Below are 14427 nucleotides of genomic sequence, written 5' to 3'. Positions count from 1 at the left end.
GATTTCAGAAATATTTGCTAACTTCACCTCATGCTTGCTTCTAGTTTTAGGCCGGTTCTTCTTTCAAACCGACTGCAATACGGAGCTGCCTGATAACTCACTAACCTTCATCGAATCTTTCTATCCGGTGTCTGTGCATAAGCATATTAAATGCAATGGCATTCACAAAAATTACAAGACAATCCACAAATGTAAACAAACACAGGACATCCTTTCCATAAGGAAGCCCAGGAACAAACAAGTTACACAATGCATTTTATAAAAAGCAACGTTTAGCGTTTAGTGAATGCGTAACACAGTCACCTTTTATGAAGGAGTAAAAAGCAAAACAAAATACCATGCAGGAATATAAAGGAAATAAAGAATTGAATACGCAGAAAAAGCTGTCTGCCTTTCAAAGGGTGTTATGACTTGGATACAATTTCTTTACATGACTTCTACTTGAACATACTTACTCAAATACATTGCCATCAGCACCAAATTACAGCTCTCCTTCATGCTGATATGCTACTGTACTTGTCACTAGTGCAAGATGAAAAACTTAACTTTTTTACTTTAATTATGCAGGCCCTATCAGCCAATACAGGTCTTTAGGTCTTACAATTTTTGTTGTTGTTTTTAAACAAAAAATGCACTGACCTATCGTAGCTCTCCACTTTCTGGCAATAACGATCAGGCACTGAAAGGAAATTCATTCAACAGAACTGCAGAAAACAGGGAAGTTTTTTTGTTTTGTTTTTTTGTTTTAAAAGTAGAAAAGGGAAGGAAGGAAGGGAGTTATTCACAGTTTAGAAGCTTTTCTATAAAGATTTCAGAACAATTAAACTAATTAGGCTTAATTGTCATATAGTTAGATTATTATACTAAGAAGATATTCAAAAGCAACATTCTCTGACACCGTGTGCAGTAAAATAATGAAATTTCACCACTAGTTTAGTGGGATGTGGCCCAACGCCACATCTGTGCCATATGATGCTGTACCTCAACCACACAATCCCAGTCTTCCCCTGGGCCCACGCTAGTACGTGGCGACTGGCAAAACTGGATCAGTCTGCTGCTCTGGTTGAAAAGCCAAAAAAATCCTAAATGTTAAAAAGAAAGTCTGTGCAGATCCACAAGCTGATCCATTTAACTGTCTACGAGATAAATCTTTTAATAATCCTGCTGCAAAAAAGGTACACGGAATGATCCAGTAGAAAAAGTGCAACGTTAGGCTGCCTCCAACGTGAAGCCTCACCTCGTGAATGGGAGGATCCTGTTTTTTACCCTCAGCTGAAACCATAGAGAAACAACACCAATTGCACATGCTGCCATAGATGTCTCTTGGACAAGTGTACGTTTGGAGAAGGTCTGGAATGTGTCAGTTCTGCAACCTACCACAGAGATCAAAATCTCATTTTCAATACTGGTTTTGAACTTCATTTTAGGACACTCTGCCAAATACGTTTTTTGCTCTGTTTCAGAACCATGTATTTCCACTAGGAAAATGAGAATTTACATCAAAAACTACGTAGTAGGAAATAGGGTATTTAATAAAACATCATAGTCTCAGATCTCACAAATCCTACTGCATTAGTGCAGGAACTTACTCAATTTGCTCTTCCCTCCACATTTTGCGCTCACAAGCCATGAGTGCCTGGCACAACCACCACAAACCTTTGTGTGAAGGAAGGAAAGAATTTTAGTATTATTCCCTCTTGAGGCAGCGGATCAAACACTGAACTGCAAAGTATCCGGTAACTCTAAAATTCCACTTAAAGACAGTAGCCAAAGAACTTAACATAAACTCACCAGACAATATTCACTTCCAAAAATCTACTGCTTCTTCCACACACTACTGAAATGCCTAATCTCATCTTTTTTTTTTTGAAAAAAGTTTACCCACAAATTTTGAAATGTTTTGAAGAAGGCTGAATTGTTTAAATGTGAAAAAACATTAAGCAATCTCTGTTGCTTTTCATAATATTTCAGCATTTTTATACTGCAAGACTAAATTACTTATTTATTCATTTTAAGTCACAGGCTCAGTATAGTTTTTTTCCTTCCACTTTTTGTGGCTAAATCCCGGCATCAAAAAAATTTCATCCAAACGGGTGCATTCATGCCGCCAACCCACATACACTTTTTGGCAGGCTGCAAGGAAATTGGTGCTCTTCACAAGGCAGCTCTGTGCTGCACAGTGACTGATGCCAGTAAAATATTACCCCAAAGTGAAGCCCAGGACAGAAAATGTCTGCAAGCATCAGAACCCACACTATGAAAAATGAATTTTATTTGATGAGTAACTTAAGTCTTCAAAGAGCTTGCAACCCAAAAGAAAAAGACATGTACAGAGTTTGTATAGCCTCACACTTCAATTTTAACTGGAAAATAACACTAAGGAATGGAGAAAATACAAAAACCACTCATGGAGAGTAAAAGTAGACTGAAGATTCCAACGCCAGATATTTCTCTCACATGCCTTTATGTAATTACTGCTTTCAGAGCTCTTTGTCTATCCTTTGACATTGGAAACAGATGAGGAATTGTTTCTTGGTCTGAAAGAGAGATTGGTTCTTAAGAAAGGAAAAAACAGCACTGGAGGTCTGTGCTTTAACCTTGTATGCATTTCCCTTACAGAGACATAGCAAGTGATAAAAGTCAACAACCTGAAACCTGGTCCTTCCACGCAGCTCCAAGCCAAACTCACAGCTCAAGCTGTTCAGCCGGGCACCTTGGCTTAGATTTGCATGACCAGACATTATTTTCAGGAACTAATGGACTTGTTTGACTGAGTAGACTCATTAAGCAGAGTAAGTAACTTTTATAGGTACAGCATGCAGCAACTCCACTCTGGAGCATCAATACAACAAGCACTTGGAAATACGCACAGACACACACAAAAAATAAATGGTTATGCAGTAGTAATGAAGTAGGAGCTGGTCAGCACATTATCCAAGTTCTCATGCTATTTTGCATTACTTCTCGTTCCTGTTGTCATTTTCCAAAACCAGCAAAAACAAAGGGCATAGTCTTCCTTAATCAAACTGCACCATTTGAAATTCCCACCTGTTTTTACACACCTATCAGCTACACGAATTTGAATCAAAGCATTCGGTTCCAAAAGGTCTTCTACCCCTGCTCTGCACTGCGAAGTAAAAATATGTTTGCCACACAAAATACAGGGCTGTGTCCCACTTGTGTGTTCCCCACAAAGAGAAGGCAGGCAGAGGAAAGCAAGGCAATAAATAAAAGCCCCAAGGATTAATTCATAGTCACCACAGTCACCACTGATCCAGCCTGAGAGCCTCCTGCTTAGCCGCAGTGTCTCAGCATCACGCCCTGTGCAGGCAAAGCAGCATGCAGTACTCAGCTCCGACCTTCCACAGCCACACGGAAGCAGCTTTCGCTTCATGTTTGTTCCCAGATGCTAAACAAGGTCTTCCACTGGTACTCATGCAAAAAATGTCCCTTTTAGTAAGAATGCTGCCTTCTGCTCATTATCCAAACAGAGTGCTTGTGAATTTAAAACTTCCTTCTGCAAGCATGCCCATCTCCATGCAATTATGCTGCGGCAACAAGGACCTAAAAGGTCCTCACAACTCAGTTTTAGTTCTGCTAGTATCAGAAAAGAGGGGTTTTTTGAATCATAAGCAGATATTTGTCAGTGCAATGGCAGTTGCTCAGAGGCAGGCTCTCAGCCTCCGGAAAGGAACAGTGGAGTTTTGCAAGACACACTAATGACCTGATGTCTCCTGTATGTGTACACTGTAAAAGAGGTGGGACAGAAGTCAAACCCTTGGGTGTTTTTTTTTCCCCCAACAGCTCAGCAAGACTACTGTCATGTACAGGTGCTATCAGAGCGTTCTTTTTTGTAGCATCAGCAATGTATATACAAGACTAATGAAAGCCATTGTACAATTGAAAATAAAAATCACTAACATCATCCAGCTGTTTGCACACAAGACTGAAATATGTTTGTAAAATTGTTGCGAAGCTGTTATAGCCATTTTAAAGTTTCAAATAATAATAAAAAAACCACACAAATTCCAGATAAGTAAAGTCTTAAGACTGAAATAACTCAGACCAGAATTCTGATTGCCAGTACTGATCTCAACAGTTTCTTAGAGAGAACAAAGAACAGAAATATTTGGTAATATATATCGCTATTCTACATCAGTTGTTCACGGCAAAATTTTGCTTTTAAGTCCATCTGATAATGAAATCTTTCCAAAAGTTACAAGTTTTCTGAAAATACTATGCTGTTTTTCTTAAGAAGTCAGGAGCCCTTAGTATACAGATTATTAAGTGTTATACAGATAACACTGAAATATTAAACAGAACTGCTTCTGATTATCAGTGGAGAAGAGTCACGTATGTCTACCACGCTTTGATTTCTATGACTTCTATGTAAGTGTTTAGGATTTTTACATGACAGCTATTTTGAAAATATTTTAGGAAGAACCACTATTTTTTGTCTTATCAAATTCCCAATTTCAGATTCTTACAAGCTATCCCTAAAATTTAATGTAGTTTTGGAAAATAAAAATCCTCCGACAAGCTCTAAATGTATGATACTTGATCTTTTGATCTTTCAACCTCACTAGCCAAGCACAACTTACAGAAGAAAGTTCAGAAAGAGAATGATTCGTTTAACTTACAACTGGTCAAAAAATACACTGTTCTACACGAAGCAGCCCAGAAACTAAATTCCAATGTGAAACCCCATATAGTCTCAACCGCCAAGTTCATATACCTAATGAGGATTAATCTCATTCATAGTTAAAAACATACATACATTATGCTCATTTATTTCCTGACAATGTCAGGGATGCCTCAGATTACCAGAATCGATTTCAAATTATTTTTATTGCCAAATCCCCTAATTAATCTCTTCATCTCCAAAAAGCTTGCTTAAATTTATTTATTGGCACACAACATTTCACATGCTACAAAAGATCTTTCTGAATATAATTTCAAAAATAGAATTTTGCTTTATTACAGCTCATTACACTCAGTAACATGGTGTACTGAGATAATCCTGCTTCTCTGTTTTTAAAACTCTTTAGAAGCTTAATGAAAATGTAATTACCTACTTACATTAAGCTAATTACAACAAAAAGAAATACATTTAAGTTGTTCTTTTATCAGGAAAGAGGCACTACGAAACCACAGTTTTAATTATTTTTAATGTAGGTTAGTCATATCAGACCCTTTTGACTTCCTCCTCCAACACCTAACAAGAAATGAACAGCAGAAAGTAGCATAGCTTTTTACTAAAGGTGTAGGTTACATACTAAAATACAAGCAGGGCTTTGCTCAAAACCTATTTTACCTCGAAGCAACTTACAGGTTATGGTAGTTAATTCAGAGATTATTTGCAGTTCCTTATGGTCAGCCTGCAGTTTATTATTATATCACCAATACGTCCTTATGCTATTACCGATCAATAATTACGTTTGGGAGCACAACCAGAGAGAACACTTGTGTATTTTCTCCATCAAGCATTCTCTTGTAACTCTATAAAAGCACGTAGAAATAAAGACTAGATGCTTTGATAGAAAGCACTGTAGCTACTGACCACGAAAAATACCATAATCTTTGGTATTAAAAAGCAATAAGTGTCCTTGTTACTCCCATGATCTGATGCCCAAGAACAGGTCAGAAAGAGAGGATTTTCTCTCTGTGGATTCCACTGTGAAGCTCTAGAAAATATGCTTGGTTTACCTTGCAGTCCTGCAATTTTTTTTCTGCAATACAAAAGAGACTTATCTCAGAAGTCAGGACCACTTCATCAGCTTCATGCTGTATTCGCAATTACTGTTCAAAAGCCAAATGAACTTGCATCGAACATTTTCATCCATGAAACACTAATTACGTTAGGATTATCATGTGATTTTTCAGAATACCATTCTAGAATTAACAGACAGCAATGGGAGACACTATCAGAAGCCACTCTGTTCCTGTACTGCTTCACAAGTATTGTATTTGGCATTTTAAAACCCCAGGGCCCAGTCAACGGAGTCTGTTTTTTTAATGTAACCTAGAAGTCTCAGAGAAATGCTTCTAGAGGCAAACAGACTAGAACTATTCTGAGCATTTGCAGTATTTATTCGTTTCAAAGCTTTGTTAAATCAGCTTATTATGCAGTAACCATGAGGAACTGTTTACAGTATATTAGAAACGCACCTTCATAGGTGTAGCAAACACAAGCCAGGGTGTGGTTGCCTCGCAATTGGCAGGGAACATGTGTCTTTCAAATATTTCCAGTTCTACTGTGCCGCAGCCTGGGTTTAAGGCAGCATAATACAACAGGTTAAAACGCATTCAGAGTTATCTCATGCCATTGCCACAACTACAAGGTGTGCCTTTTGGCTCTGCTAGAGATACTCTTTATTATTCATCGTGTTTTACTTGCCTCTTCAAAGATGAGCATCATCACTTCTGCACAAGAAGGTATACAGCAAAGCACTCACATTTTCATGAGGAGATGTCCAACCATTCAGGATTCGCTAAAGAAGATGATGAGCATCCAAAAGTGGTCAATATCACACACCCCAAAAGTTCAAGAATGCACATGGAGCTTTAGGAGAAACTTTCACAGAATCACAGAATGGTTAAGGCTGGAAGGAACCACTGGAGATCTTCCAGTCCAACCCCCTTTCAGCAAGATCCCTCACCAAAGGGTCTAAAAGAAACCAAATTATCATAGAATGAGTCAGAAAAAAATAATATTAAGTGGGAAACAAGCAGAAGCAATAAGATTTCCTAAATAGTGAGCAGGCGAGGAGAAAAGAAGGGAAGAGGATGGTGCACTGATACCAAGGATCTACGCTTGGACCCATACTGGTAAATGCATGCATCACTGGAGACAAAATGTAAAATGGAAGGAATTGACAGATATATAAACATTTAAATTTAGCAAAGCTTAAAAAAAGATTCAGATTCTGTATTAGTCAGAAAAAAATCTTTTCTGTAAATCACTGTGGGCAGCTACAGAAGGTTTTCACAGGAATGGACTGATTGGAAAGTACAATGTTATATGAAATCCAGTGTCAATAAACACACTGAAACGCCACAGATAGGGAAAACTAATCTGAAGTGTCTCTTTGCAATATTAAGGGTATGTTTGTTAACCTTCAAGAAAAGGCTCACAGTCAGTATTCACTGAAATGTACCAACTTTACAGCATCAAAAGGGAAGTGAAAGGAATTGGGATATTTTAGAAAGGAAAATAAATCAGAAATCACCACCACATATGAAGTACCACAGTCATTACTGCTCGTAACTCTACTCATATTGCCCAGGCATAGAGGAACTAGAGAAAAAGTGACTAACGATCAGAAGGTATGGTATGGCTTTCATACGGAGAAAAAACGCTGGAAACTCATGGCCTTGGAGGGATAAAGAGAGCTAAAAATCAAACACAATGTGAAGAACACAAGGGGAAAAAGTTATCCATGGTATCACATAATGAAAGGATTGGAGAAACCTCAGAAAGATAATCAGTGTTAAAAAAGAAATTTAAGAGCATCTTTTCCCCACAATATATAATAATAATGACCACTGGACAACATCTAGTCCAAAATTACAGTTTGATTCAAGAAGTGATAGCACAAATACAAAGAAGATCAGGCAGTTTTTAATATAACACACCAAATCTGTTATCTCCAACTCTGGCAGTTCTGAAGCTAATAAAACACTGTAAAAAGAACTGCTTGTAATACACCCATTCTTACATTTTCTTCTCAAATAGAAAAAAAAAGGAGAATTGTTAGTCAGGGTTTTAACAACACTTAAGGCTTAAACTGAACAATCCCCAAAACTGATACATGGAAAACAGCTTTCTTTAACAAGAATCTAAACAACTCTCAGATTCTCAAAAGAAGCTTTCTTCTCTCATTTTTCGGTTTATATGCTACTCAGCATGTACCGAATGCTACTAGACCTCTCTCTTATTCATCTTTCTTATAATAAATCAAAGCTTTCTAGCCATCATTTGGGGCTGGGGAAGCATGGAGCATCACAAGGGTCACAAATGAGTCACCTGAAGGTACTGACTAGTGACCAGAGGTGAATCACACACTTCATTAAGGAGCCCCTACAAAATCTGAAACAACTCTCTCACACTCCTGTATCATCAGGAGATTCATATTAGGTTGAACTCAATGTGCCCTCAAAAAGAAATTGTTTTTAGAATAAAGCTTGAGGTACTGACAAGAAGTTAGATCCTTTTTCATGCATCAGATTTTCAACTGCTCAATGCTTGCATTCAGTCGCTATAATTACCTCTTATTTGTAAAGTAGATAATTTAAGATTATGCAATTGCACTATGACTGCCCCAAAATATTATGTGCTGAAAGCGCCGGAGTGTTTACGAACGTAGCCTGCCAAACAACCATTCCATTAAAACCACAACTTAACCACTACCTGAGCTCAACTTGTTCAAACTGGACTGAAATACAGATGTGATGCATTATGTTCATACTAAATTGCAAAATAAATGCCAGGAAAACAAAAACAAAACACACCTGTTGGAATGCATTCACAGAAACAATCTGCCCTGCACAGAGCTGGCAGCGATAGCCATGTCATTGTAATATAGTTTGGAAAGATGAGAGAGGAAAAAAAGCAGAACAGTAAGTTTCATTACAACACAGAAAATTCATATATACGTCAGACCACTGATGTTGAGGCTTTTTTTTCCTTCTCAGAATTGCACTAAAAAACAAAAAGTATGATGCATCCCAACAAGGGGGAAAATAAAAAAAAAAAAAAAGGAAGAGCACCGAAGAGGTCATCTAGAGATTTCAAATACAGCTTAAAATATAACTAGCTCATTCTCATCCAACAGCTGCACACTGTGTAAAGAAAGAGGCTGTTTGCCTCATCCCAGTTTCTAGTGTCCAAAGTGACCACAGCAGCCTCAGTCAACATCCCCAACTGAAGACAGAGGAGGGTATAAAAAAAATAAAAGAATTACAGAAGAATTATTGTGACTGCAAATTCTCTCCAAGTATGTGGCAGCTGCTTCACTATACTTGCAGTGCTGTACTTGCTACAACCTATATTCTGTTTCACAAATAGCAGCTTTCAACTAATTGCCTTCCTTTTCCAGTTTGATTCACTGCTCTTCAAAGATATGTTTACCAGCTTCTCTGGTCTTTCAGAGAAGACAATGTACAAAGACCCAGAAACACCTAAAGTTGCCACACTATTTTTAGGATGTGGTTTGATGAGCAACCATCTTGCAGCTTCTTGCCTCTCTGCTGCCTTCTCAATTGAGCAAGCCCGTACGAGGGTGGAGGGCAGAGCGCCAGCAAAATGACTCAAGGACTTGTGTCGCAGTGACGTACCTGAGGTCGGCCCAGAAGTAAAAACTAGCAGAGACTGGAAAGCCAGAGCTCCTTCAGTAGTCACCATCAGTGAAAAACGACGGTCATCATGCAAATTTAGGTGTAGATCTGACAAATGAGGCACCTTTGTTCCTTATTAAGAGTACTACGCAAGTTGTGAGTCCCTTTCCAAGGCTGTTCCACAAATTGATTTGGGAGATGTTTCCCCTGATCAAAACCACAAATAATCTTAGGTACTTATATGAGGTTAAGGCTCACAAAAATGAAAGAAAGTTTTCTATCTAACTACACATCTGTTACTTTGAACATACGAAACCTGCTTGCTGCCATTCAAAAAAGATGACCTATCATGCAGTATATTAATGCAGATTATCTCTGTATGGTTTAGGATAGGTGACAATTACCTAAGAAGCATTGAAAATGCACAAAACACTTCTATCAAAACCAGCTCAAATTGCAATTAAAGACAAAGTGCAAATTATTTGAGAAGAATGACACAATTTTGACACAATTCAACGCACTAAAAAGCCTAAGTACTCCTCCAGACAAGGCTCTAAGAAAAAAAAGTTATGAAAACTGAAATAATCTTCTAGATTCTAAGCAATGAGAGTAAAGAGGACAAACTCTTGCTAACTTATCTGCAGCTCCACAGTATATCTATAACCATCTCTTCTCAGCCATCCTTGTAGGAAACATGCAAAAATGCACCTGCACACAGGCAAATTCCTTTCCCCTGCTCCATTGTGTCAAGCACAGAAATTCTTCCTGTTTAAAAGAAATTAAGCCAAATCCATTATATTTGAGCCAAGGCCAATCCAGAATTCCACTGAAAGAATTGCTTTTCCCTGAGTAGAAACAGAAGAGCTTTAAAGTCTAAAGTCACTGTACTGAGTCAATTTTGCCACAGGATGATCCCTCCTGTCCATCAAGACCCTTCCACATACCTACGATGGATTTTTTAACAAGTCACTCTACTTTTTAGTCCATGAACAACATAGAGCTCTCAAGAACAAAAGGTCAGAAATTGTACCAGGAAACACCTACGGCTTTGCAGTAAAAGAAATCACAAGAAATAACACAGAATATCCAGACATGGTCTAACTGTACTCTGCAGAAGCCATCTTCAAAAAGCAACAGACAGCTTCTTTCTCAACCCACTTCTGCTGTTCAAGCTTCTTCACAATGTGAGCTATTGCTGTATGCCACAAAATTTATCAGCCAAAACTTTATTACCTGACAGGAAAAAAAGCTTTTCAAATTCAAATATACATTTATTTTCCCTCATCCAACTTTGTATTCCGCCACCATTGACCCGTACTGTGGGAAGCACTTCAGCGTGCCCACTAGCACTGCCCAGACTGAAGCATTCAGAACAATGACATTTCACCTTATGCTGGAAGGGAGAAAGACTGGATTTGCCTGCTGGCTTTACCCTTCATCATTTCCTTTGTTCCTTCCACTTGCACACCAGAGGTCACACATTCACTATTACAGTACCAAAATATTCCCAAAAGAAAGGTTTATGCAAGATACATGAATTCTTATCCCGCTCATCAATTCTTCCAGACAGATGCAGGCTCACAGAAGTATTACATTTCACTCCTGTCAGTCAACATCTGGTCAAGTCCAAAGAAAAGTTTTTCACCTAAAATATATCAAAAAGATGGAGATTTGATTTTTGGGGATGTGTTGCAACAATGGCATGACAAAAATAATCTAAACACGTTCTCTTCTTTTGTAATAAACCTTATCAAGAACCTTTTAGTCACAGCTGTACAGATATAAGCAATTCGCCCCGTGTACCACAGAGCGAACTGTGAAACTGAACGTGCCTACATGGCAAGTTCAATTATGGATGCATCGTATGCTTCAATATTCCTTTAGGTATACAAAAGGAATCAATTTGTGCAATTTGCTTTAAACACAAACAGCCCTTTTGGCAAGATCATCCGTTAGCTGAACAATCAGTTTGAACACCTGCCTGCTGAAAACATCACCCATTCGCATCCGCAATGGGAGCGGCACGTTCAACATGCACAGAATAACACGGCTCTGCACTACTCGGTTCTGCTAAAGCAGCAGATATCTTAAGATGGCTGTAGAAGAACTTGCTGGATCCGTATGATTATTACCAGAAATAACCAGTGGGTTGCATAAAATAGATACTGCAGTGTCAGTTTTTGCTTTGCCCTCTTGCGCGTTGGAGTTAAGGTTTACCTCTCAGTTGATGTGCTGAGCAATGCAGCCACCCTATAAAACTGCATGCCTTTGGTAGCCTTTTTCCTTAATAACAATGGGTCTCAACCCAAAGACAACCAGGTACAGGTCTGGGCTTCAACAGGAGCGCATCCCCACTGCCCATTCATGCTTCTCTTCTTCCAGAGGCCATCAGCCGATGGCTCAGTTAATTCTGCTTGATTTACTGCCTTACTGTGGGCTCACATACGCAACACAGAATTAAGCTTTTACCAGCAGCCTCCATGTTATGTACTAAAAAACATAAAAAGCCAGACCAATCAGTTTCATACATGGCGTCCAGGGAAGACATTCAGTTCAGTCTGGGCTGAGACATCCCTTTTTTGGGGGAGAAAAAGCAGAGCTTTTCCCATGCTCCTGCAGCCCTGTGAGTTCACATTTGCTAGATCATAGCTCTGTTTCTCCCTAGTCCCTAGCAAATTCAAAGAAATATTCGCCTTGGCTGCAGTTGCTTTACAGCAGCTTTAGTTTCCATAATTAAACCTGAACTGGGTACATACTGAAATGCAAGTACAGCCAGTGAAATCTCCAGATCCAACCTTCACAGCTAAAGCGAAAACAAGCCAACTTACTAACCCACATATTCCAGTCAAGGCACATACCAAATGTTTATGTAGTGCAGGCCACTGTCCTAGAAGAGAGCTGCAGAAAGCTCTTTCACAGTAATTCCTGCACATGTACAAGTCTGCCTCCCAGCCCAGGGGCTGGCTTAGGATACAGATCTCAAATATTTCTGTCCGTTCTAATATTTTGCCACTAAGAATATCCAGTTTTAACAAAAAAAAGTTTAATAATGCACTTAGTGGTGAGGAAAGAAAAATTAATTCAAGTTTACCGCACTGCAATTTTCTTCAGCTTCTTATCTGTCTTACTGGACATCCCATATGTAAGAGAGTTCACAGAGAGGAAACTCCTCAAGTCTGAAACGAGAACATCTTTTTATTTCCTTTCCTCTGATTTTCATCTTCCAATCCCTCAGCCCTCAAAACACAAAGACCATTCTGAAGTCCAGCACACCAGATCTTCACCAAGAAAGAATAATGCTTCAAATAATGCAGCTTCCCATATAAAAGCTTCACATTTCACATAAATTAACAAAGACTTCCTACTCTAAAATGCTCCATTGCTTTGTCCAGAAATGCTCACAAATTACATACATAAATCAAAAAGTAAGCTGCTGCAAGTTTAGTGAGGTTTTTTTTCGTTGATCCACATCTTTGATAATATTATTTCAACAGTAAGGTTAGGAATCTGAACAAAGATGAAACCCATTTAAAAAAATCAAAAGATGCCACCATTTGCCAAACTAATATCTTAACTGATAATCTTTGTTTACAAGCAGTGTTTTTAGAAGTTTCCATAAAAAAAATATTTAATAGTTTCAAATCTCTTTTAAAAGTTTGTAATCACGAATACACTGAGTGATCTTTTTTCTTCAGATGACATGAAAATGGCAAAGGAAAAACAGTGCTCATGTATGGAAATGAACTGGGAGAATAAAAGCAGACATGCACAACATTTAAAAAAACCTGAACAAAGCTTTAAGTGCAGTTTTAGCACAGACAGTCTCATGAACAGTGCACACTTACACAAGTTGCTCTAGAAGAATAAATCACAGTTTAGAAAGTCCACATCTGTAATTACAGAGTAAGCTGCAGGTGCACAGAAAATAATTTTCTTCTGTACAGGTTGTTAAGAAGAACTTCGTGATGGAAATAAAATAAACGGTCAAAGGTAGAAAACAGGAGTTAGTTGAAATTCCACATGACAACCCACTTAATTTCATGACAGAGAAAAAGAATAATTTAAATAATCGAAGAAGCATGAAGCCACTCAAATACATGCTGTTTACATTTTTATCTCCTCTGTGTCTGCTGATATATTTAGCGGAAAAAGGTAACATTAGCAAGATAGCAAGAGTGGCTCAATTAGACAAAATTACCCCCAGATAAAACTTTCCCCATGATGTGGAAGGCAAAACTGCTGTGACAAGCGTGGGATGCATGCTGGTTTGTCCTCGTGCCCTGAAACACTGCACATCATCTTAGAAATAAAGGTCCCGATGGGTCCAACCGTGGCACAAGCAATGTTGTGTGGACCCCAGCAAGTTTTTGTAAAAGAAGTTAGTCTTCAGCAAAAAAGCAAAGCTGGATAATTGAAAACCTTACCACAGGAGAGGTCTGAATCAGACCCTAAGCCCGGGGTCTGCATTCTGCATCAGCTTGTGTCCACACCAAGACAGCTTCCATTACTTCTAGCTCCTGCTCTGAGGCTTGCGCTCGTAGCGTGCCAAATGTCACACGCAGTGTGGCAAGAGACACGAGCAGCAAGGACAAAGCGTCTTTTCTCGCTGGCTCACATGGAATATCGAGCCACCCAGGACAAACATACACTCCCTGTCTCTTCTCCACTGCCCCCCCCACCACTTCACGCCCCTATTCACGATTTCTGAGAATAGCTGCTTTCATATTTCTTCCATAAGCATTCATTCTTGTACAAGTTTTATTGATTGCTAATGGCTACACATTAAAATATGGATCCTTGCATGCAGCTCAAACAAATGGTAATTTATAAATTGAAAGCTGATATTAAGATACTAAGAATAAAGTGGGCAGAAAATCACGTTTTCCACTGAAAGTCAGACAACCACAATGGTTTGTTCCATGGTTGGGTTGAAGAAACAACAATACGAACAAACATAATATGCCACATAAAGCAAAATACATCGGTAGAATAACTAAAATGATGTGCAACTACCCAGTTCAATTTAGAAGGAAAAAAATTCAAAGAGCAGTGAAACATATTGATTAAGTCTGCAGCTGTGTGAAACAAGTC

General features: G+C 38.6%; 1 protein-coding gene across 37 annotated transcripts in view; it reads right to left on the bottom strand.

Moving 5' to 3' along the window:
- The window catches only part of SIPA1L1 (signal induced proliferation associated 1 like 1), a 213894-nt gene that overhangs the window by 175044 nt on the left and 24423 nt on the right, over nt 1-14427 (bottom strand). The window contains exon 1 of one of the 37 annotated variants that reach the window (XM_035540212.1): nt 12428-12512. The exons of the other annotated variants lie outside the window; for them this stretch is intronic. The gene's annotated coding sequence lies outside the window, so the exon portion shown is untranslated. Of the gene's footprint in view, nt 1-12427; nt 12513-14427 lie in introns of those variants that run through there. 37 annotated transcript variants of the gene reach the window in all.

This window comes from Cygnus atratus, chromosome 5, assembly GCF_013377495.2.
Source record: "Cygnus atratus isolate AKBS03 ecotype Queensland, Australia chromosome 5, CAtr_DNAZoo_HiC_assembly, whole genome shotgun sequence".
Classification (NCBI taxonomy): Eukaryota; Metazoa; Chordata; class Aves; order Anseriformes; family Anatidae; genus Cygnus; species Cygnus atratus.
The sequence above is the reverse complement of the archived record's forward strand: the minus strand, read 5'-3'. Positions and strand labels throughout refer to the sequence as shown.